Here is a 22,212-nt window from a genome sequence, read left to right as displayed (position 1 = left end):
TATCACAGGAACGAACACAGGACCTGTCTCAGGAACAAAGATGCAAAGATTCTTAACAAAATAGCAAACCAAAGCCAGCAACACACAGATAGACCCCATGGTGGGATTTCTCCCAGGAATGCAAGGTTGGTTTGGCTCCTGAGCATCAACCCTGTGACATACACACTAAGACAGAAGGACAAAAGCCTCATCAGCACCAGATAGATGCGGAACAGCGTTTGACAAAATCCCAACACCCACTGTGGAAACTCGGAAGCCAGCATCAGGAGGGAGCCCCTTCCTCAACAAGATAAAGGTGGACCCCACAGCGGACGTCATCCTTAATGGGGAAGGACCCAACGCTTTTCCCCTAAGACTAGGGGAACAAAGCACCTCCACTGATCAGCATTATTCTGGAGGCCCCAATCGGTGTTACAAAGCAAGAACAGGAGATAAAAATCCATGCCGTTTGACAAGGAAGATGTAAACCCTCCTTATTTGCAAATGACATTATCCAGCATGTAGAAAATTGTAAGCAAAATGACAAAAGTCTAGAACTAATAACCTGATAATTGCGTTGGCAAGGTCGTGGGACAAAGAGGATCAATATACAAAACTCAATCTTATTCTTCTGTACTGTCAACAAACCATCTGAAAATGAAATTAAGAAAATAATTCCATTTGTAGTATCGTTAAAAGACCAAAATATTAAGGAATAAATTTAACTAAAGACATTCAGTGAACAAATTGCTAAGAGAAATTAAAGAAGATCCAAATAAATGAGAAGACATGGCATGTTTGTGGATTAGAAGGCTTACGATTCCCCATTGGATCTGTAAATTAAACACAAGCACATCAAAATCTCAGCAGGCATTTTTGCAGAAATTGACAAGCTGATCCTAAAGTTTACATTGAATTGCAAAGGACTTTAGAAGACCCAAAGCAATTTTGAAAAGAAAAAAAAAAAAAAAAGCAAATCTGGAGGATTGACAACTACCTAATTTCAAAATGTACCACAAAGCTACAGTATTCAAGACAGTGTGGTAACGCTCTAAGAATCAATGTCTACATCAAAGAAATAGAAGTGAGAATCCAGAAATAAATTCTGACGTTCATGGTTCCAAGAAAATTCAATGCAGAGAAGACAGTATTTTTCAAAAAAAAAAAAAAAGTATCCCCCAAAAAAGTACTTTGATCTTTACATACCATACACAGACATTAACTGAAATCAGTCAGTAAATCTGTGCCTAAGAGTTAAAACTATAACACTCCTGGAAGAAGACAGAGGGAAATCTTTGTGACCTTGAATTAGGCAAAGAAACCAAAACCATGATTCATAAAAGAAAATAATATTGGTAAATTGGACTTTGACTCAAAGGTGCACATCCAGAGAGATAACCATTAAGAAAAGGAAAAACAAGCTACAGTTGAGAACAAGAGGCTTAGAAATCATTTTTTTTCCTTGTGCCAAGGATTAAAAGCAGGGCACTTAACCACTGAGACATTCCCCAGCCCTTTTTTATATTTTATTTGGAGACAGAGTCTCGTTAAGTTGCTTAGGGCCTTGCTAAGTTGCTAAGGCGGGCTTTGAACTGGAGATCCTCCTGCCTCAGCCTCCCAAGCTGCTAGGATTATAGGCATGTACCACTATACCTGGCTCTGGAAATCACAATTCTGATAGAGAACTTGCATCCATAAAAATATATAGACCTCTCACCATAGTTTTGAAAATAAGATCAACCCATTAAAAATGGACAAAAGATTTGAATGGACATTTTATCGAAGAAGAAACATGGGTGCCTGACGAACATAGGAAAAGATGCTCGACCTCATTGGTCACCTGGAAAATGCAAATGGAAACCACCATGAGATACCTCTGCACACCTGCTTGGATTCTCTTAAAAAAAAAAAAAAGACCTAAAACAGCAAGTGGTCTGAGCAAGCAGCCCTTTTGCATTTGCCGATGAGCATGCAAAATGGTCCAGCCAATTTGGAAGCCTGCCGATTTGGCAGTGGGTTAAGAATTTAAATACAAACTTATCAGATAGCACAGCAATTCCACCCCAAGGAATCTACCCAGGAGAAATGAAGACCTGTGTACCCAGAGGCTGGTGCACTAACGTCACGGCTGGGTTCACAATGGCTCCAAGCTGGGAACGATTCAGATGTCCATCCATGGTCCGTGGTACGGTGATATGATGGGATACGGGTCAGTGATAAAATAAACAGGCCGCTGACACACAGCACCACATGAATGAACGACACGGAGCACTGTGCTCATTTTGTTATTATGTTGACGTGAACCGTCCAAAGGGTAACTCTGTAGAGAGGGGATGCGGGTCGGTGCTGGGATGGGGAACTGGCTGCAAATAGGCAGGAGGGACCCTCCTGAGCTGATGGAAGTGCTCTAACACTGGTTTGTAGCCCTGGTTGTGCAACACCATAAATGTATGAATATTACTGAATCCCACATTTACAACAATGGACGTGCACTCGAGACCTGCGGTGCATGGATTATCTCTTGGGGAAGTGCTCAGAGAAAGGGGTGGTGCACAGTGTGAATGAGCAAGCATTCCGCCACGGCCATGCCTGTAAGCTGAGCAGGCTTCTCTCAAAGCCACCCAGGGTCTTGTTCCAACAGAGGATGGCCCCCAGATCACCTCACAAACCCCGGAAGCCATCCAGTCATCTGATGCTTTGCACTCAAAGCAGGGGAACTCCTAAAATCTAACTTGGAATTCTGTCTCTTTTATGATCTTTCTTTGGATGCACCTATAACTAAGGTGTTCCAGTACCACTCTGGGCCACAGACCAGTTCAGAATGGGCCTAGGATGCCCGGTGGGAGCAGCAAGACAATACGATTAAAAGGACAGTATCTGGAGTCCCAGACCCAGGCCCAGAAGGTGTCCACCACATGAGTGAGGGAAGGAACACCCTCATCTTTGACAAATGAGTCCTGTGTCCTGACTTCCTGGCCAGGAGCCGGGAATGATGACGTCCGCTGTGGGGTCCACCTTTATCACATTGAGGAAGGGGCTCCCTCCTGATGCTGGCTTCCGAGTTTCCACAGTGGGTGTTGGGATTTTGTCAAACGCTGTTCTGCATCTATCTGGTTCTGATGTGGCTTTTGTCCTTCTGTCTTAGTGTGTATGTCACAGGATTGATGCTCAGGAGCCAAACCAACCTTGCATTCCTGGGAGAAATCCCACCATGGGGTCTATCTGTGTGTTGCTGGCTTTGGTTTGCTATTTTGTTAAGAATCTTTGCATCTTTGTTCCTGAGACAGGTCCTGTGTTTGTCCCTGTGACATCTTTGTCTTTGGCATCAGGGAAAACACTGATGTCACAGAATATGTGCAATGTTTCCCTTTTTTTTTCCTCAAAGTTTCTGAAGGATTGATATATATATTTTTTTGACATACTTGACAGAATTTACTAATCAAGCCATCTGGTCCTGGGCTTTTCTTTGTGAGAAGTTGTAAATTAATTGGTCTTTTTCTTACTCAGATGTTGTGTCTCTTATTGAATCGGTTTTGGTGATTTTTATCTTTCTAGGAATTTGTCCACTCTGCCTAAATTGTCCCCTCTGCTGTCATAAAGTAGTTCTTAATAGTCCTCCGTATTCCATGTGCACTGAAAGGTGCACGTTGCCCTGTGGATAGACCGTCATGTGAGTGACAGCTGTGACAGTGCCTTCACTCTCTTACACGCCTGCGGTGTCATCAAAAGCTCATTTGCTTCATGTGCTGCTGGTTCTGTGCTGCCTTCAGCCTCTGCCCCTCCCCTCCCCTCCATCTTGGAAATGGGCAGTGGGAACCGGGGTGGCACCTCCCACGCAGGCGTCCCTGGTACTTGGGAGGCTCACTGGTGTGTCCATGTGCCCATGACGGCCCTCTCTACGCTGGCTCTCTCCTCGCTCTAATGTCCTGTGTCACTAGGGCTGTGACGCTGACTCCCTCACTCATTCTGGTGGACAGGCATGAAAAGACAGAGGTCACCCTGGTGCCCATGCAGGGGCGAGGGTGCCACTCAGGCAGGGCAGGATGCACCTGGTGCACTGGACCTTAGAGGGGTAGAGAAGCCAAGGGGTCAGGAAGCCTGGGCGGGTGCGGGGGGGCTGCACTTTCAACAACTCCTGGGCCTGGGGGTGGGGGGCAGCCTGCACCCTGGGCATGTAGAACCCTGGGTTGGAATGGAGAGGGAGCGTGTGGGGGTTGGAGGCTGGCCCATCCAGGCAGCCTGGACCCCACTGGCCAGTCACCCTCCACCCAGACCACCAGTATCAGCTCTCGGGTCTTCCCTTCCCCTTGAGGCTTAGCACTCTCTTCCGTAAAATGGGAGTGGGGTTCAGAGACCGGCAGAGCTGCGTTCTGGCCCCTGTGGATATGGGCCTGGACCAAGTCACTTCCCCGCTGCCTCCCCATCTGTGAAATGGGCACACAGCACCTGCCTCGGCTGTGTGAAGATTCACAGAGGCACTGGCTTGACGAGCGCCCAGGCTGGGCAGGAGTAAGGATCTGTGGCAGCAGGTGGCTGGATGGTCGGGGTGGCATAAGAGCAGAGGTCCCATCTGGGCAGTGGGCTGAGGTCCAGGATCCCGTGACACTGTGCTCGTGCGTGCGTCTGTGCCAGCAGACATGCAGGCGTAGGCCTCCCTCTGGGGGTACCTGTCAGGGTGTGGGTGATGCGACCACCTGCTCTGTAAGGGTGCACCTTTTCCTGTTTGGGGGCAGCTGTGCAGCGCTGGGGCTGCCTGTTTCAGGGCCCTCCCATTTGATCCCTGACTCGTGTGGATTAGGCCAGTGGCCGCCCTGGAGTTCTGGTAAGTTGTTTTTTCTAAAAGAGTGTTTCTGGCTAAGCACATCCTTCAGATCCAGCCTGTTCTTGCTCTGTGAGGACACCATAAGGTGGGGACCAAAATAAACCAGATGATGGCAAATGCCTGGGAACCCAAAGTCTATCCCCAAGTCTCCCCAGGATAGGGGAGCCAGGTGGCTCCCAGACCCAACAGGTGAGGGTCCATTAGGAGCCCAGGCAGCTCCATGTGCACCTTCCTCTTAAACCCCCATCCACTCGAGTGAATTTGCAAAAAAAAGAAAGAAAGAAAAAGCAGCCAAGTTCATTTTATAGAACCCAAGCCCTCAGACAGAGAGGTCTCACGTTCATCAGCACGTTCAGAACCCGCATCTGCCACCTGCTCCAGTCTCTGAGGGCGGAAGGGGCCAGGGCCCAGAGAGGGTGTGCCCATGCACACGTGTGTGAACACAGGCACATGCGTGTGCATGTCCTGTGCTCACAAGGACACTCATCTGCACCCACTCGCAGCTAAGATCCGACGGTACCCGGGGAAGTGGGCCCTGAGCTCTGCCCTCACTAGCATCCCCCAGGCATCCCAAGGGGTTTGTCTCCCCCCAAAATAAATCTTAGCGGATGTCAAAGGGGAAGCAGGATTTGCTTTATGCAATCATACTCTCCAGGGCTGCGTCCCTCATCTCCTAATGGATATAAACGGGAAAATGGGTTTTGCTTTACAGAATATTTTTCTCCACAGGAACACAGCTCCAACATTTTAAGCAATGTCGAAACACAAGTTTCATGCGCTGAGTCCCCCCATCACCAGCCTCATCGCCCCAGTTGAGGCTACCCTCCCAGACACCAGCCGTCTCCCCATGGAGACTCGTAGCCTTAAAATTCTTTCTTCACCTACAGCCAGAGGGGCCGTTTAAATAGACACGTCCACTGGTCTCTCGGCTGCTGCAAACCCCAAAGCTTCCCCAGGACAGACTCTTCCTAGGAACTCCGGCTCCCTGGCAGCCTGGACCCGTGACTTCTCAATCGACTCCCAGCCCTGCGCTCGGCCACACTGGCCTTGCCCTTCCTCCAAAGTGCCCAGCACCACGCTGAGTGCCCAGCAAACAGAGGTCTCCTCCTGTCCCCCAGCTCCTCCTCCGCCACCACAGGACTCCAGCGCCACGGCGGCTCTGAGTGAGGGTCCCCTGGGGAATTCTGCAAGCAGCTTTGTATTTTTCCCAGAACATGTGTGGACAATTTCTCTTCAGTGCTGGGGATCGAACCCAAGGCCTGGTGCCTGCCAGGGAAGCGCTCTAACCCTGAGCTCCACCCCCAGCCCCCACCTAAAGAGGGGAGGCCAAGGCTCAGGGAGGGGAAGGGACCACCCAGGCCACATTGCCTCAGAGGCTCCACAATCTGAGTCTCCCTGCCCAGGGCAGTCTTTGGGACCAGAGCACCCACTCTGGGCTCTGCTCCCAGCCCCGGCACCCTGGGCTTGGCTACTGCCTTAGACCCATTTAACACATGGAAGGCAGGGGGCCTGCTCCCAGGTCACATGAGCAGCTGCTGGACTACCCCTGACCTGCTGCTGGGCACACCCACCCCCCAGAGGCTTCTGCGGGGGCTATCACACCTGAGGAAGGCCGCTCAAGGGGACAGCAAAGGCCCTGGTACATAGTCCACTCAGGGAGCACCAACAAACAGGGGGTGAGGGTGACCTCTCTCCTGAAACCACAGCAAACCAAGAAGTTAGAGGTTCCTGGGGACACTGGACAGGGGGCCAGAGTGCCCTGATGCTGCATAATGTCCCCATCCCGCAGAGGGCAGGCAACCTCTCACAAGGTGGTCAGGGATCACCACTTTTCCTGACGCACACAGGGAGCTTCCTGGGCCATCTCAACTGGGTGCCTCTTGGTCAGCGCTCTGACTTCCCAGATGGGGCCCAACGCAGGAGCCCCAGCATAGGCTCTGGCCTATGGTCCAGAATCAGGAAACACATCCTGAAGGCCCCAGTCCCTCGGGCTTCCAGGGAGGCCTTTGGAGGTACCTGGCAGAGCGTCTGTGCTGGGGGACATCCGGGGCACTGGCTGAGGCCTTTCCCCAGCAACAGGGGCGATGAAGCCACGCAGCTGTTGCTGACAGTGTCCAGAGGTTTGCTCACCATGCACTCCCCCAGGCCTCTACAGTGCCCACGGCCCCTTTTTCCATAGAGGACTCCCAGCCCCAAGGCCAGCCAGGAGCCATCCTCTTGCCTGCGTGGGGTGGGCATGTGGCTGCCTGTGCCTCTGTGTTTATTAAACTAGAAGAAGTTAATGACTAAGAGGTGCCTGAGTTTGATCCTGCTGAAAATAAAACTCGGATCTGTCGGTAAACATGAGGGAGCCTCCTGGCTGTCAGTCATCTCCGGGGTTCCCATCCGAGGCAGGATTCCGGCTGGATCCAACCATTTCCAGAGGTGGGGGCGGTGCTGGCCAGGTGTGCACACTGCATGGGGCAGACCCTGGAGCCTCCTGTCACCCCCTCCCTGCACGCATGAGAAGCTCTCAACTCCCTCAGTGCCCTGTAAATGCCTTGGATCCCACCACCCCTCACAGAAGAACCGTAGGAGGGGCATATGGCAGAGAGCTTCGGAGGGCTGGGGGTTTTGCAGGATACAGTCACAGTGGACTGTGGGCTGCTTACCCTCCCCTCCACCCCGAGAGTCAGCCCCCACCAGTAAGGCAGGGGTCTAAAAAGATGCTGACCCTCCCTGAGTTGGGGGGAGGAGGTCAGGCATAGGGGCAGAGGTGGTCAGGCACAGGACTGGGCCTGGGTGACTCTCTGCCCTGACACTAGCTCACTGTCCTACTGGGCCTCAGTTTCTCCATCTGTCTGATGGAGGGATTGCATCAGAGGCTCTGCCAGCTCAGTGGCCAGTAGCCGATGGGCAGGGTTGAGGGGTGTTTCCTGGTCGGGCTGTGGCTCACCAAACCCAGCCCTCTCAAACCCGGCCTCATTTTGGGGAGCTGAGGCATTGCAGAGAGAGAGAAGCAAGGCCGTGTCCCTGCGTTAGCCCCTAAAGTCCTTCCACCAGGCTCTCTCCCTGCAGCTGCCAGAGACCATTCCAGAGATGGCCCAGGAGCTGCCTGCAGCAGAAACCCCCAGGGCAGCAGATGTTCACAGTCCAGTCCTCGGCTGGCCAGCACCCTCCAGCTGCTGACAGAGCTCCTCCGTGATTCCTGCCTGCACCTTAAGGGCAGCCGGACTCCTCCTCTGCAAGGGCCCGGGGCTTGGGGCAGAGGAACATGGGGACGGTTCACAGCACAGTGGACCCCTGAAGAAGAACTGGGCCATGAGTCCTGAGGAGAGAAGGCTCACTGTTAGGGCAAGAAGGGAGGCTGAGTCATTGAGACTCGGGTCCCCCAGGACGGAAGAGCCCCAGGAGTCATGGCCAAGTGGGCAGAAGAAGGGTTGCTGTGGAGCAGCTCAGTGCTCAGACACTGGGTCACCCTATGACTCAATTTCCCCACCCACTCCTGCTCACCCCCCAGGGCACAGAGAGAGAAGGGGGATGAGCCACAGCCATTCTGTATCCTACCCAAGAAGGCCCCGCAGGCCCTGCTGAGCTCCCTGCTGCACCTGGTCTTGTTGGGACTCCTCAACACTGAGGCAGGGCCCGCCCCGGGTCTCCCCAGGTCCTGCCCTGCCCGCCCCTTCTAGGAGACCAACAGGGAGAGTCTCAGGAAAGTAGCCGGGTTGGGTGGGGGCTGCAGAGAAGTATCATATGGCTGTAGCCACCACTACTTCTTGCTCCCCTCTGGTGCTACTGGTTAGCAGGGACTACATGGGGGAAATAGGTGCCCCAGCAGCCAAGGTGACCCCTGCTTTGCTCAAACTCCTGACCTAAACCAGCACAACAGGACGCAGCGAACACCTCCCTGCCCCACCTCTCTGCCCCCGCTCACTGTGCAACCCTGGACCACACGGGGCCCTACCAGGGCCTCAGTCTCTTCCTGTGTATCTTGGACAGATGACACCAAAATCCCTGCAGTAACTCCCCCAACGGCCACCCAACAAAGAGCCACTCAAGGCCAGCTGACATCTAAGGCTCCATCAGAAGAAACAGAATCCATGTCAGAAAACAAAAAGGGGAAGGGCAAGGTGGGGGAGATGACGAATGTATCCAATGTCCGCGGCAACTCCACCATCCGCTCCAGGTTCACAGCAGGAAATTTATGGCCCCGTCACCTGGCCCTGGAGATCTATCTCCTGCCTGTCACTTGCTAGCGTTTCTCATCCTGCCGCCCTCCCTCTGTACATATTTATACGCCACCCACCCTGGCACCTACAGGGTCTGCCTGTTTGTTTTTGAGGAGAAATATGAACACCCCGGGTCCATGCATCGCTGCTCGTAAATTTCTCCTGATGCTCTGGTATCCGAATCTGGAGACACTCACAGATAAGGTCCCCTACTAAAGGGGACTGTATCCCTTGGACTGAGGAGAGGACTACAGGCTAAGGGGTATGACCCAGGGAGATGGGAGAAAGATTTCTTGAGTGTTTGGAAAATTCTATTGAAATCTAGGGTTCCTGTGCTCAGGTGCATGGACATTGGGGACAGACACAGACACAGGCACCCGGCCCAGGCAGAAGCTCCGGTAGTCATCCACTGATCCAAGTCTCTGTGGTAATTTAGGTCCTACTAATTTTGCTCTCTTGGACTAGGGTCCAAAGACTCAGGGTCCAAGGATTTAGGCCCAGTGATTCCAAGGCCAAGGTCCAAAAGAGGGGCTACTCTGAGTTCCAATCCTAGGTTCTCCTACGGGCCCCAGGCACCTGTTTCTTGGCGGAGGAAATGGGGGTCAGCCTCTCCCCAGCCCAAGTGTGGGGACCCCACTTCAAGGCACTTTATAAATTGCTGTTTTCTAGAGAGAGTCCTATGGGGGCAGTAGGGAAGGGGCTTCGTCCTCCCTCCGCCACTCTGGCCCCAGGTGAGCACCCGCAGACCTGCCCCCAATCCAGGTCTGTCAGGCCGGGGAGTGTGGCTCTGGTGAAGGCACCGTCCCAGCCTTTCTCGGAGTCACGACCTGTCTGTGCTGGGCCTGCTGTATCATCATCCTGAGGATTTGCAAGTGGCCCTGCCACCAGGGCCGGGGATGTGTGGAAGCCTGAAGGGGCTGGAGGAGTGGACACACGTCACCAGCCTTTCTGATTTTGAGACCCTGAGGCCCTCTGCCTAACAGGGGTTCAGACCTTCCCAGCCACCATGAGGGACCAAGGTACTGAGGTCCTGGCCAGGCTCCAAACCCCCTCAAAGGGGAGGTCCCCCTCTAAAACTCAGGGCCATCTGGAGTTGGTAACGAGGGACAAACTGGAGAGGGACTTAGGAGTCCATCTCCTCAACGCTTGTCAATCAAAAGATGAGAGCAGGAAGGACAGGGAAGAGGAGGCCAGGGGACTAGCTAAGCAGAAAAAAAAAATGAGGTTATTTGGGTTTTAAAGAGACATAAACCCCATTCAATCTATTTCCTCTCCGTGCTGGGTAGAGGCTAGGAGGCAGTTTCCACAAGATACAGGGTGGGGAAGTTCACCCTTTGTGCTTCTATATCTGCATCCATCTGGAGCTCCTGATCCCAAGGATCCTGGGATCTCCTGGAAACTTTCTGCACAGCCCCCTTTAAGTGTTGGGGTCAAAAGGCAGACACAGTCAACTGGTTCTGTCTGGACATGTGGGAAGACAGGTGCCTTCACCTGAGCATTTGCTGGGAGGTCTATACCTGGGCGAGGCTCCCAGCATGGAGGAAAGGTTTCCCCGACTCCTGTGTGCTGGCTAAGTCTTCATTTCACAAAAGGCATTATCATTATATTGATTATATTCCCATCTTAGAGATGTGGAAACTGAGGCTCTATGTCATCTAACCCAAGGTCAAACAGTAGATGCCTGGAAGGACCTGATTTTGTCCTCAGAGGCTGTCACTGTCCACCTGTGAGTTAGAGGGGAGACAGAGCCCCAGGGCACCCTCCTGAGCAACAAGCAGGATGGAGAGGAGAACCTGGAGTCAGGCTGGAGGAAGTAGGTTCAGCAGCACCCCACATACACACCCCATCCCACAGAAGAAGACCATCAGGACGGTCCCAGGTGGGTATCCACCAAGTTGGGAGCAAAGTCCCCCACTTCATGCCAGGGTTTCAGTCCACTGGTGCACACCGCGGAAAGTGGCCCTTCCGGAACATGGCCAGTCCGGGGTGCTAAGTGAGGAGGCTCTCCAGGTTTTAACCGAGGGCTGAGGGGGCAGGGATGGTGACGTTGGGTAGGATGGGGGACAGGGACTCAGGGGCAGCACCACTGTTCCCAGGTAGGGCAGGGGCTGCCGAGGGTCGAGGGCAAGTGGCAACCGCTCTGGAGACCAGGCTCAGGTGAGGCAGTGAAGGAGGAAGGAAGAGGGGTAGAAGTGCTGGGGAAGAGGCAGCTCCGAGAGGAGAGATTGTGCTGGTTGCGGTAGTGACTCCGAGGGCACAGCTGGACCCCGACCCCGGTCGGCTCTGCCTGGCAGGGCCAGCACCGGATCCACCACCAAGTTCTTCCAACTTTGCCCGCTGCGCTGAGATCGCGCACGGGGCCCGGGGCGCACCCAGAGCCCGGACGCACGCAGAATATACGAGGTTGCCCAGAGACTCGAGGTAACGGGGCCTGCGCTTTGCCCTGGTGGCCGGGGTCCCACGCCCCCCGGCTCGGCGCCCGATCGCGCTCCGACGCGGGCTCCACGCTTACCTGCCCGGCCCCGCCGCCGTTCCGGTGCTGCGCCCGCCGCCGCTACCACCGCCGCCGCCGTCCTTCAGGCTCTAACTTCGCTCCCAGGATTGAAATTCCTCCCCAGCTTCGCCCATCGATCTGCGTGCGCCCCGCCCCTCGCCGCGCGGCCGGGGGGGAATTCGCTCTCGCCGCCCTCCCCCCGCCGCCCGCCCTCGCTCGCCCGCGCTCCTCCACCCCCTTTCCGCGGCTCGAGTCCGGCTCCGCGCCGCGCACCCTCCGCTCCCTCCCCCGCCTCCCCAACCCCTCTGCTCTCGCGCTCCTTCTCTCCGCCGGAGCCAGGGCTCGCGCTGCACGGACAAGCTGGGGGGTGTTAGGAAGCACAGGGGGTGGGCATCCTCGCGGTCCCTCCCACCCAAATAGAGGGGGCGGCAGTTGTTGCCTGAACGAGCCTCGCATGACCCCCACCACTTAAAGCAAAGCCAAGGCTTTCTCAGGACCCTGGTACTCCCCTGGGTCGGGCTCAAATCTCAGAGGGCTGGAACCTAGGGGCCCAGAACCCAGGGAACAGAGAGGGCTATCTCCCCGTCCCAGCCCTGGCCCCCTCCTTCCCTCACTCACCCCAACCTCTGGGATGACTTGGGGGGAGGGCTCTCGAGTACTCCTTCAGCTCGGTCTGACACAAACTGCGTGAGCCGAAGCCCCCCAGTCCGCGTGTTACAGGAGGGGAAACTGAGGCAGGGGGCGTTCCAGAGGGTTACGCCAAGCCACCCAGGGCATCCGAGGCAGAGCCCCAAGGATAGCAGGGACCCTCAAGACCGAGCCCTTCGGACTTCTCACCCTGCCGGCATGCCTAGACAGTGCTCTGGACAAGTCCGATTCGCCCCACGCACGCCTCAGCCGCTCTGATCCCCTCCGTGGTCCTCGCTGGGGGCCCCCTCCCCGTTTCCCGTCCCCCGCCCGCTTCTGATTCCCGGCCTCAGTACCCCCGGCACGCTTTCGCTCCTCGCCAGCAGCTGGGCAATTCACCGAGCATACAAAAGAGTTGACTCAATTCAAAGGCAGCAAATCAAGATAAATCCTATCGTGTGTGGGGACCGGAGAAGGAATGTGAATGAACGCCCACAGCACCAGCCAGTGCTATATGGACTAGCCTGGCCCCGGGGGTGGCTGGGGGCGGCAGGCCCCGACCTGACCTGAGTATGCAGGGTTTTCCAGGAGCCTCAATGGGGATAGTGGGCTTTGACCTGCCTTCTCCCTGCCAGGACTTTAGAGCACTGGATGGAATTTAGGCATTTAGGGCTTTGTGGCCTCCTTCTGCCAGGTGGGTGGGGCTCTGATGGGGGGGGGGGCTTGGACAAAAACCATTGTGCCCCCACAGTTATATGTGAGTCCCGGGGTCTGTCATGGAAATACACCCAGGGTTGGTGGAGCAGAGACAAGGGCAGCAGGGCCTTTGGGGGGCATCTCAGCTCTAGTCTTTCTCCTTCAGCTACCCAGAATCTGGACTCCAGTCACAGCCAGGCCCCAGGCCAAGGGCAGGCCCTTGCTTATCTACCAAACAGACACTGGAAGCCTGTGATGTGCCAGACCTGCGCCCACGGATACTGGGGTGGGAAGCAAGGGGGCATCCTTTTCTCCCTGCCAAGTCTAAGAGGCCTCCCCAGTTGCAGTTCCACCTGGGGAAAAGGTGAACATCCTCCAAAGTCTCCCTGGTCACTCTTGCAAGGTTCTTGGGACTGGCCAGCCCTGTGAAGCAAATGAATAAGATCGACCAGAGGCAGGGCCTCATCATCAACCGGCCAAAGGCAAACCTCTGAGAGAAATACCCTGCTCCCCAGTTCTGGCAAGGCTTCCCCCAGGCCTGTGCTGGCAAAGCACAGTTGGGGATCTGGAAGGAGCCCATGGGTTTTTGATGGGCGTCTCCTATGTGCCAGGGACTGTGTTGGGCGCCTGACCGGTGCTACACCACGACCTCCCTTATACGCAGCAAAGGCACTGTGAGCCGGTTTCCACCGAGTACAAGGGAGGCAGAGGTTCCAGGGTGCTCTTGACCTGTACTGCTGGAACCCCAGGCAAATACGTGGCCACTCAGGGTGAGAGATGAGGGGCGCGGCACTAGAGGTCAGCTGCAGAGGCGAGTAGGGGTCCCGGAGGGAGGGTCCGGACCCCCGCCGAAGCGGAGGGCCCAGCTTGGGGTGGGGGGCGGTGCGGGATTGGAGGTGGGGCTGACCCACAGGGGTCGGATCCTGTGTTCCCACCCCCAGACAGAGACTGCGACCGAGTCCCGGGAGTCCCGCCATGCCACCCCTCCCCCGTAGCCGCGCGGATGGGCGGATGGGAGGCCTGAGTATAAGTCATTAATTCTGTTACCGAGGCGCCAGAGGACATCTGTCAGGGGCCCAACACCTCGCTCCACGCCCCCCTGCTCTTCCCCTAGACTCAGAGCAGCGGAAAGGATGCGACACTTAGCTTACCAAGCTGAGACTGCTGGCGCCCGCACGCGAGCGCTGGAGGGCGTCAGGGTCCGCGAGTTAACTGGGAGGGGGGCGGGGCCGGCTACCAGCCCTGGGGACAAAGATCCCCGAGCTGTTTGGGTACTTGGCTCTGCAGACCCCGAGACCGAAAGAAGTATCCCTTACTACTTGTCCCCCAAATCCTAGAACCCACTAGAGTTCTGACCTGAGTGTTGGGTGGGGTGTGGGTGGAAGCATCGGAACCTTCTTGGGCCCTTAGGCTGCGCGAAGGCTACGCTGGTCCGGGCGACATTAAGACTTGCCGCCTTCCTACACATGTAACTGTAGCTACACCCCCAAAATCCTTCCAGCAGCTTCTCAGGTCCCCTCTACTCTCCTTAGCCCCTTCGGCTGCCCCCGTAGACCCCTCCCCAGGCCCCTTAGATGAGTTGGCTGTGACCCTTCAGGGCAGGTGAATGTGTTTGGCCTGGGTGGTGGGTGGGAGGACCCGAGACTGGTTACTGGGGATCCCCGCTTTTCCCTGGCAGGTTGGCCTCAGGGCCTCACACCTATCCAGCGGAGGACTCAGTTGGAACGGTGCTCGGATGGCGCGAGTCCGCCCGGGCCCCTGACGGGTGGCCACAGTCCAAAACGTACAGTTTGGGAAGAGAAAAAGTTAGGGGGCGACACCCCGAGATACGAGAGGAGAGAGTGGGAGGAGAACAGAGGGTGAGGAAGAAGGAAGGACAGAGTGAGGAACATAGAGAGGGGTCACTCTGGCTGGGGTCTCACCCCAACCAGCAGCCAAGTCCACCGCGCCGACCTCCCGGGACCGAGGCACTGGCGCCTATTAATAGCCGCGAGCCTGGCCTTTCCTGCTAGCTCGGCGACCGCCGGCAGAACCCGGCAACCGGGCTGGGGTGGGGGTGCGGGTCCTGCAATACCCTTCTCAGAGCTTCAGCAGCGCGGGGCCAGCCGCTGCTCGCTCCTAGCCCGCAGCGTGAAGGCTGGACTCCCAAACCCACTCCCTCTTCACCTCCGATTATGAGACCATTTCAGATTTCGGGGAGACAGTCTCTGGGCCAACTTGGGGAGCCGCGGCTATGCCTGTGCACTCAAAAGCAAGAACACACACCCTTCCCCATCTCCCTACTCCGCCCACCTTTCCGCTCTCAGAGCTCTCAGCAAAGTTTCGGGGTCCCTGCGGCACCTCCTAGCCCGAGGGGTACCAAGCCCTGGCTCTTCGAGCCATCTCGTCGGGGAGGGAAGTTTGTAAGCCCGGAGCTCGGCGACCGAGAACTTCAGGTGCGCCTGCCTTCGAACCCGGAGGGTGGGTGGGGGGCGCCCGCGAGCCACGGACTAAAAGCGCTGCATCCAAAGCCCTACAGGCGGGGGGACTCAGCCCCCGCTCGGACGCCCTGGGCAGGGCAAAGGGGCTGGGGCAGCCAGGGCAGCGAGAGCCGCTGAGGACCCCGCGCTGCCACCAGGAGAGCATCTTCCCCGCCCCCCAGGGGCAGGGACCTGTCGACCCCGCAGCTGCGGCAGAGTGGGCCCTCTCCCCCAGCCCGGGGCAGCCTCCTCCCCACAGGCCCCTTCCTACCTGAACCAGGGTGTGGGTTGGGGGCTTGAGGCACGGTCACCGGCGAGCACAACGCGCGCGCCCAGGTCCGCTGAGCGGGGTGGCGGCGGCTTCCCCTGCTTCCTCCTCCTCTTCCTCCTCGGGGTTCGCTGGCTCCAGACAGACCTCCTCCCCCTCCCGTCCTGCCCGCCCCTCCCGGAGCCCGCCGGGCTGGGCTCGGCCTGCGACGGGGAGCCGAGAGGAGCCGGCGGGAGCCGGGCTGCGGCGCTCACTGCGTCAAGCGCGGGGCGAGCGCCGGGCGGCGGCGAGGACCGCGCGCTTGGAGCCCAGGGCCGGCTGGGCAGGCGGGGCAGCGGCGGCGCCAGCAACGCCGATGGGCCGGGCGGCTCCGGCTCCCGCTCCGGCTCCGGCGCGGTGGCGGCGGCCAAGGCAGCGCTGAGGTTGTAGCACATTCTTTCTGAGTGTGAGGAAGGTTTAATGTAGGAGTCCGCGCGGGGAGGGCTGGAGGAGAGGGCGGGGGCCGGGGGACCGCCGGAGGGGCGGGCGGCGGGTGTCGCTGTCCTCACGTCGGTGGACGGAGGGGGTTGTCCGGAGGGGGACACGGAGGGGAAGTTGCAGCGAGCCGTGGGGAGGGCGTGAGAAGCCGCGAGGCACCCGAGCCCCCTCCTCCCCGCCCGCTCTGCGGCCCCCTAACCCCGCCCCAGGCCACCAGCCGCTCCGAGGCTTCCCGGTGGAGCCCAAGCCCCCGAATGTCTAGGGGTTGGGACCCTTCGTGTCAATGGGAGGTGGATACGTGAGGCGGGGACGTGCACGCGCTTGCGGACACGGCTGTGCACACACACACACACACACACACACACACCGGGAACCGCGTGGAAGTTGACCAGAAGTCAGCCCCCGTGTGGGCGCGCGCGTCCGTGAGTGTCAATGCACGGCCTTCAGGGGCGCGCGTTTCGTGGAGTGGGGAGGGCTGGGCACATCCTGAGGGTGGGGAGGTGGGGCGAGAACGTAGTCAGGTCCCCCGAGGCCCAATACCCTCAGGGACTAGCTCTCCCCCAAGGTCGCCGACCCCCTCCCACTGTCCCTCCTCTCCTCCTCGCTCGTCCCCACCCCCTCTCAGCTGGGAGAAGGGGGCGCGTGAGATCAGCCTGACACCTTCCGATTCCCGGAAGATTCTGTTTAGCGGATTTCCCTCCCACCGATCCTCCCTGCTTTTCTTTTGCCTCGGATTCCCGAGGATCGGAAATCGCTCCCTGGGGTTCTAAGCCCAGGTGCCCTCTAGCTCTCCCAGAGCACTCTCCAAGCGGCCACGTAGTCTCCCAGGGCGGCTCCCACTCCCCACCGCCCCTTCCTCAGCCGGCAGCTTTGGCGTTGGGTTAAAATTCCAAATCAGGCTCAGGAGCGCCCTCGCGGGGTACCGCCTGCGCGCAGCTTCCCGAGCCCCGAGTACGAAGCTGCGGAACCCGGGACCCCGCCGGCATCTCCGGCGCGACCCTCCGAACGCCGCGCCCAGCCCGGCGGGGGCCAGGTTACCCGGAACAACCCTGCAAAGGCTCCGAGAGGCGGCGGCCAGGGCTGTGTGCTGGAGTGCACGCTCTAAAGGGCAGGAGGCTGCCGGGGGTGATGGGGGGCTACCGCCTGGGGCTTCCCTCCTGGGGGGGGCCCGGGACAGGCGTGGGAGTGGCGCGGGAAGCTTTCAGAAGCGCTACCAGAGCGCCGGGGATGGGCGCGTGTGAGCTCCAGTCCAGGGGCCGATCCGGAGACCGCCCCGCAGCCCATAAACTCCGTCCGGCCTGCGGCTCCTCGGGCTGCCCAAGTCCCCGCACCAGACCTTGCGCCTCGCCAGTCCCTTCATTCCTGCAAGACCGGGGGAACGCGACCCCAACCAGGACCAGGGGGTGGAGGAGGGTTCACCACATTTCCCCTGGATCATCCCCGAAGGGTGATGATCAAGGACGGAGCCACTGCCTGAGGGCTGTCCCATCCTTATCCAGACGCAGGGGCACAGACCTCCAGGGAAAGGGGACCTGGAGGCCGCAGAGCCTGGTCTCGGGGTCTCTCTGACCAGGTCCTTCGTAGAGTGGCCTGACCCTCTGTGGCCTGGAGTAGCCTGGATGGGTTCAGGGCTCTTTTCTCACTTTCCCCTCCCAAATCGCCACCCACCGGGCTCCCCAGAAGGGAACTGTCCAGGACTTCCTGGATGTCCTATATTTCACCCCCTAACTCCCTCTGTGGCTCTCTGAGATGTTGTTTCCTCTGCGAGGCCAGAAACCCTGTTGGGCCTGGCTGGCTAGGCTGCTGCCCCCACAAAACCCTCAGACCCCCTCAGATTCCCAGGCTGGGAATGGGAGACAGGTGGCAGACCCCAGGGCAGACCCTAAGATGAAGTTGGAGGGAGGTCCCCTTGGAGATCTTCCTCTGGGCTTTCTCCCTCCCTCCCTCATTATCTGTCTGAAGCATTCTTTCTCCTCCTGTCTCTCTTCTTCCCTCTCTTTCTCAGTCTCTCCCTTCCCCCATCTCTATCTCCCTTTCTCCCTCTCCCCAAGTGTCTGTCTCTCTCTCTCCCTTTTATCTCTCCCTCCCCACAAGCCTCCTCTTGTCACCCTAAGTCTCTCTCTCCTCCCAAGTCCCCCATCTCTATCTCTCCCTCCCTCTGTCTCTACCTCTGACTTTTCCGGTTCTCTTCCTCCCACTCTGTCTCTCTCTCCTCTCTCTAACTATCTCCTCCTAAAACACCCCCTACACACACACAGCCTGATTCACTTCCCAAAAGCAATGTGTGGTGCACACCATTATCCCCACAGCTTGCACACACACACACACACACACACTCACACCCTGTGGACACTGCCTCTGACTCACCCTCAGCCCATCCACCTATGAGGAATGGCAGCCACTTAGACCGAAAGGACAGGGCCCTCCACACAGAGGCCCTGCCTAAACTGCTGCTGGTGTACCTGTTGCAGCCAGCCATGGTGACACCTTGGGTCCACATGGGACCCTTGCTAACACACATGCGCACACGCTGCCGGGAATTTCAACACCTGCCCCATGAAATGAATGGTCACTAGGTGCTTTCTGCTTCATCCATCCATCCAGGCCTTACAACGGCCCAGGAATGCTGTTAAGGTCTCCATGTCTCATACGGTGAAACCGAGGGGTGCTGTGCCAGGGTCATCATAAACTGGTAACTGGTCAAGTCACAATTTAAATCCAGATGGTCCAACTGTAAAACTACCGCACTTAATATTTATTTTCTTATCTGCTTGCAGTCATATTCATGCATATGCATCTACACACACACACACACACACACACACCACACACGACTGCTCAGGCCTTTGCAAGGGTGTCTGCTGGGTAAGCCCCAGACTCAGCAAACACCTGGATCAACCAGATGGATAGAGAGAGCAGGGATAGTGGCTCACTCTTCCTGCTGGACATGAGGTAGCTTCCCGGGCTCTGGGAGTTCCCTCTGCCTTTCCAATGCCCACAAGCTCCTCATTCAGAATTACACTGGCTCAGGTGGGATCTAGTGAGCAGTCTTTGGGGGCGTACCTTTGAAGGGGATAATGAGGCCACCAGCCGCGTCCTTCTCTTCCTCTCCTTTTTTCCTGTTCCTACCCCAAAGCAACAAATCATGGACTAAAATCTCCAAAACCGTGAGCTAAAAATAAATCTCACACACCTCTGTCTCTCTTTTCTCTCCCCACCCACCCCCTCTCTCTCTCTGTACCAGGGACTGAACTCAGGGGCACTCGACCACTGAGCCACATCCCCAGCCCTATTTTCTATTTTGTCTTTTATTTAGAGACAGGGTTTCTCTGAGTTGCTCAGGGCCTCACTAAGTTGCTGAGGCTGGCTTTGAACTTGCAATCCTCCTGTCTCAGCCTCCCAATCTTTTTTCTTTATAAGCTTGAAAAAGAGAAAAAAAAATATGCTGGCTCTACAGAGACCCCACTAGGAGGGAGGCCAGGATGCCAGCTGGGTCAGTAAGTCTCCTTTTAATGAAAATCATCACCACCTCTTGGCCCACCCAAGTGCTCTTTGGGGAGAAGCACTTCAACTGTGCCTGTGCCCCTGGGTGCCCTACCAAGTGCTCACCATGTTAGATTATCAATATTTTCCACCAGAGTGCAGGCTCAACAATTGACAGAGGGAATGACTACACATACTGTCAAATAAACCCGCTAGTGGCTCTATCATCTCTGTACCCTCATGGGTGGCTCCTGTGTCCTTTGTCCACTAAAGATGGCCTGGCTGGGAGTAAATGATCCAGGTAGGACAATTGCCAGAGGGCATTCATGGAAGGAGGGAGGGACACAAGTGATTGGGATTAATAGGGAGAAGAGCCCACAGCCATCCTAAGAAAATGGTACCCAGAGAAAAATGGTGACAATTTTATCCTGTACCCAGAACTTCACAGCCGCATTAACAAACACCCATAAATCCCCAAAGCCATAAAAGAAACACTGTCCAATTTGTATCCCAGGAAAAAAGCTAATTTCCCCATATCTAAAGAGCTCTTACAAATCAATAAGAAAAAATAGCCAAGAGGAAAAAAAATGAGCAGAGGTTATAAATAAAAAGAAAGGATATAGAAAGGATATTTTAAAAATTAAAAAGTGTCCACTCCTAACAGAAATGCAAATTAAAGCTATTCTGGGATGATTTTATTTATTTTTTTACTCATCAGGTGAGTGAAGGTTAGAAAGTTTGAAGACATGCCCAAGGCTTCCGTGAAGACACTCTGGGATGCAGAAATTCCAAATCCCCACACCCTTTGGCCAGCATTTTCTTCTAGGAGTATGTCCTCCAGATACTAGTTGGGAATGTGAAAAGTGACATGTTACAGTGAACAAGGCTGTTTGCTGAGGCTCTCTTTAACAGCAACAGACTGGAAACACCCTAAATGCCTTCAGATGGGCGGGAGCAGGGTGTTCGGCTAGGTCATGGCCCATTCAGGCCTAGAGAGTTGAGTTAATTTGAATCCATCTCCAAGATCATCCTTGGGGGGAAAAAGGTAAGTGGGAGACCAATGTTGTATGGCACATTTTTTTAATTCCAAAAGAAAAGATGGAGAAAGAACATTTTATCTGCTGTGTGTGCGTAGACTGATCTCTGGGAGCACACTCCAAGAAACAAGGAGCCTCCTGTGGGGGGGGCGGTGGCAGGTAGGCCGGAGGGATGCACTTTTTAAATATTATTTATTCATGGATAGTGAAATGCAGTGTTCTTAAGACGTAGACAGTTCTGTATTCAGTTGTTTACACAGTTCTATGAGTTTTGATAAATGTATACATCTGTTGTAATCACTGCCTGGATCAGAATATTGAATACGGCCATCACCCCAGAAAATGAGACTGACTTTCATGGTGTACCCATGCATGTCGTTTGAATTTTGGGCAACGTGCAGATGTTTCCCCTTATAATAAACTTGAATGGAATTCAAGAATAGAAATGAAAAATTGTTTCCTGTCATTTCTTCTCCTGCCTAAAGAAACTCAGGGAATCAAATCTCTCCAGCCCCACTAAACAGGTGACAAGAGTGTCTTTCATGGGGTGACCACGACTTGATTAGGGGACCCCACAGGGCAGTCAGGGCTTGAACCCAAGGCTGTCTCCCCCGCCCTCTTTCTTCTTACCAGGGATTGAACCCAGGGGCACTTAACCACTGAGCTACATCCCCAGCCCTTTTTCATATTTTATTTAGAGACAGGGTCTCCCTGAGTTGCTTAGGGCCTCCCTGAATTGCTGAGGCTGGCTTTAAACTTGCAATCCTCCTGCCTCAGCCTGTCAAATAAACCTGGTAATTGGTCAAGTCACAGTTTAATTCCAGATGGTTCAACCTGTTACCAGGTTACAGGCATGTACCACCATACCTGGCCAAGGCTGTTTTTTTGTTGTAGTTTGTTTTGTTTTGTTTTGTTTTAAATGGCTTTATTGAGGTATAAAGCACATACCACCTAATTCACCCCTTTAGAGTATACAGTTGATGAGTTTTAGTATATTCACAGAATTACGCAACCATTAACCACTATCTAATTTTAGGACATATAATCACACAAAAAGGAAACCCTAGAGGCATTATCAGGCACTCCTGGTTTCCCACCACCACCCCAACCCTAGACAACCCACCCATCGGCTTTGTTCTTCTATGGATTTGATGGTTCTTTATATTTCATATAAATTGAATCAGATGAAATCTGGTCTTTTGTGACGGATCTATTTCACTGCGCATAATTGTTTTGAGGTTCCTACATGGTGTACTGTGTGTTAGCACTCCGTTCTTTTTTATTGCCAGATAATATTCAATTGTATGGTCATACCATATTTTATTGCCCACTCATCAACTGACAAGCACTTAGGTTGTTCCCTCTTTGGGGACAGATGACCAGCGTGGTCATGAACATTCATGGACATTTTTTGTGGGGTCAATGTTCCCAATTCTCACAGGTATACATCTAGTGCTGGAGCTGTGGGGTCACATGGACCTCCGTGTTTAACATTTTGAAGAACTAACAAACCCTCTGCCACGGCAGACCCAATGTTTTACACACCTACCGCAGTGTATGGGCTTTCAACTTCTCCACATCCTCACCAACACTGGTTATTTTGTCATTTTTGATTATGGCCATCCTGGTGGGTGTGAGGTGGCATCTCATTATAGTTTTGAT

General features: G+C 55.4%; 1 protein-coding gene across 1 annotated transcript in view; it reads right to left on the bottom strand.

Annotated features, from left to right (window-relative positions):
* The window catches only part of Elfn1 (extracellular leucine rich repeat and fibronectin type III domain containing 1), a 62,231-nt gene extending 46,541 nt beyond the window's left edge, over nucleotides 1-15,690 (bottom strand). The window contains exon 1 of the mRNA XM_046428167.2: nucleotides 15,557-15,690. The gene's annotated coding sequence lies outside the window, so the exon portion shown is untranslated. The remainder of the gene's footprint in view (nucleotides 1-15,556) is intronic.
* Between the last annotated feature and the right edge of the window lie 6,522 nt (nucleotides 15,691-22,212).

Source organism: Marmota monax, unplaced genomic scaffold, assembly GCF_021218885.2.
Source record: "Marmota monax isolate L192 unplaced genomic scaffold, Marmota_monax_Labrador192_F-V1.1 WCK01_AAM20220418_F8-fsc00368, whole genome shotgun sequence".
Classification (NCBI taxonomy): Eukaryota; Metazoa; Chordata; class Mammalia; order Rodentia; family Sciuridae; genus Marmota; species Marmota monax.
Note: the sequence above shows the minus strand (reverse complement) of the source record. Positions and strands in the feature narration are given on the sequence as shown.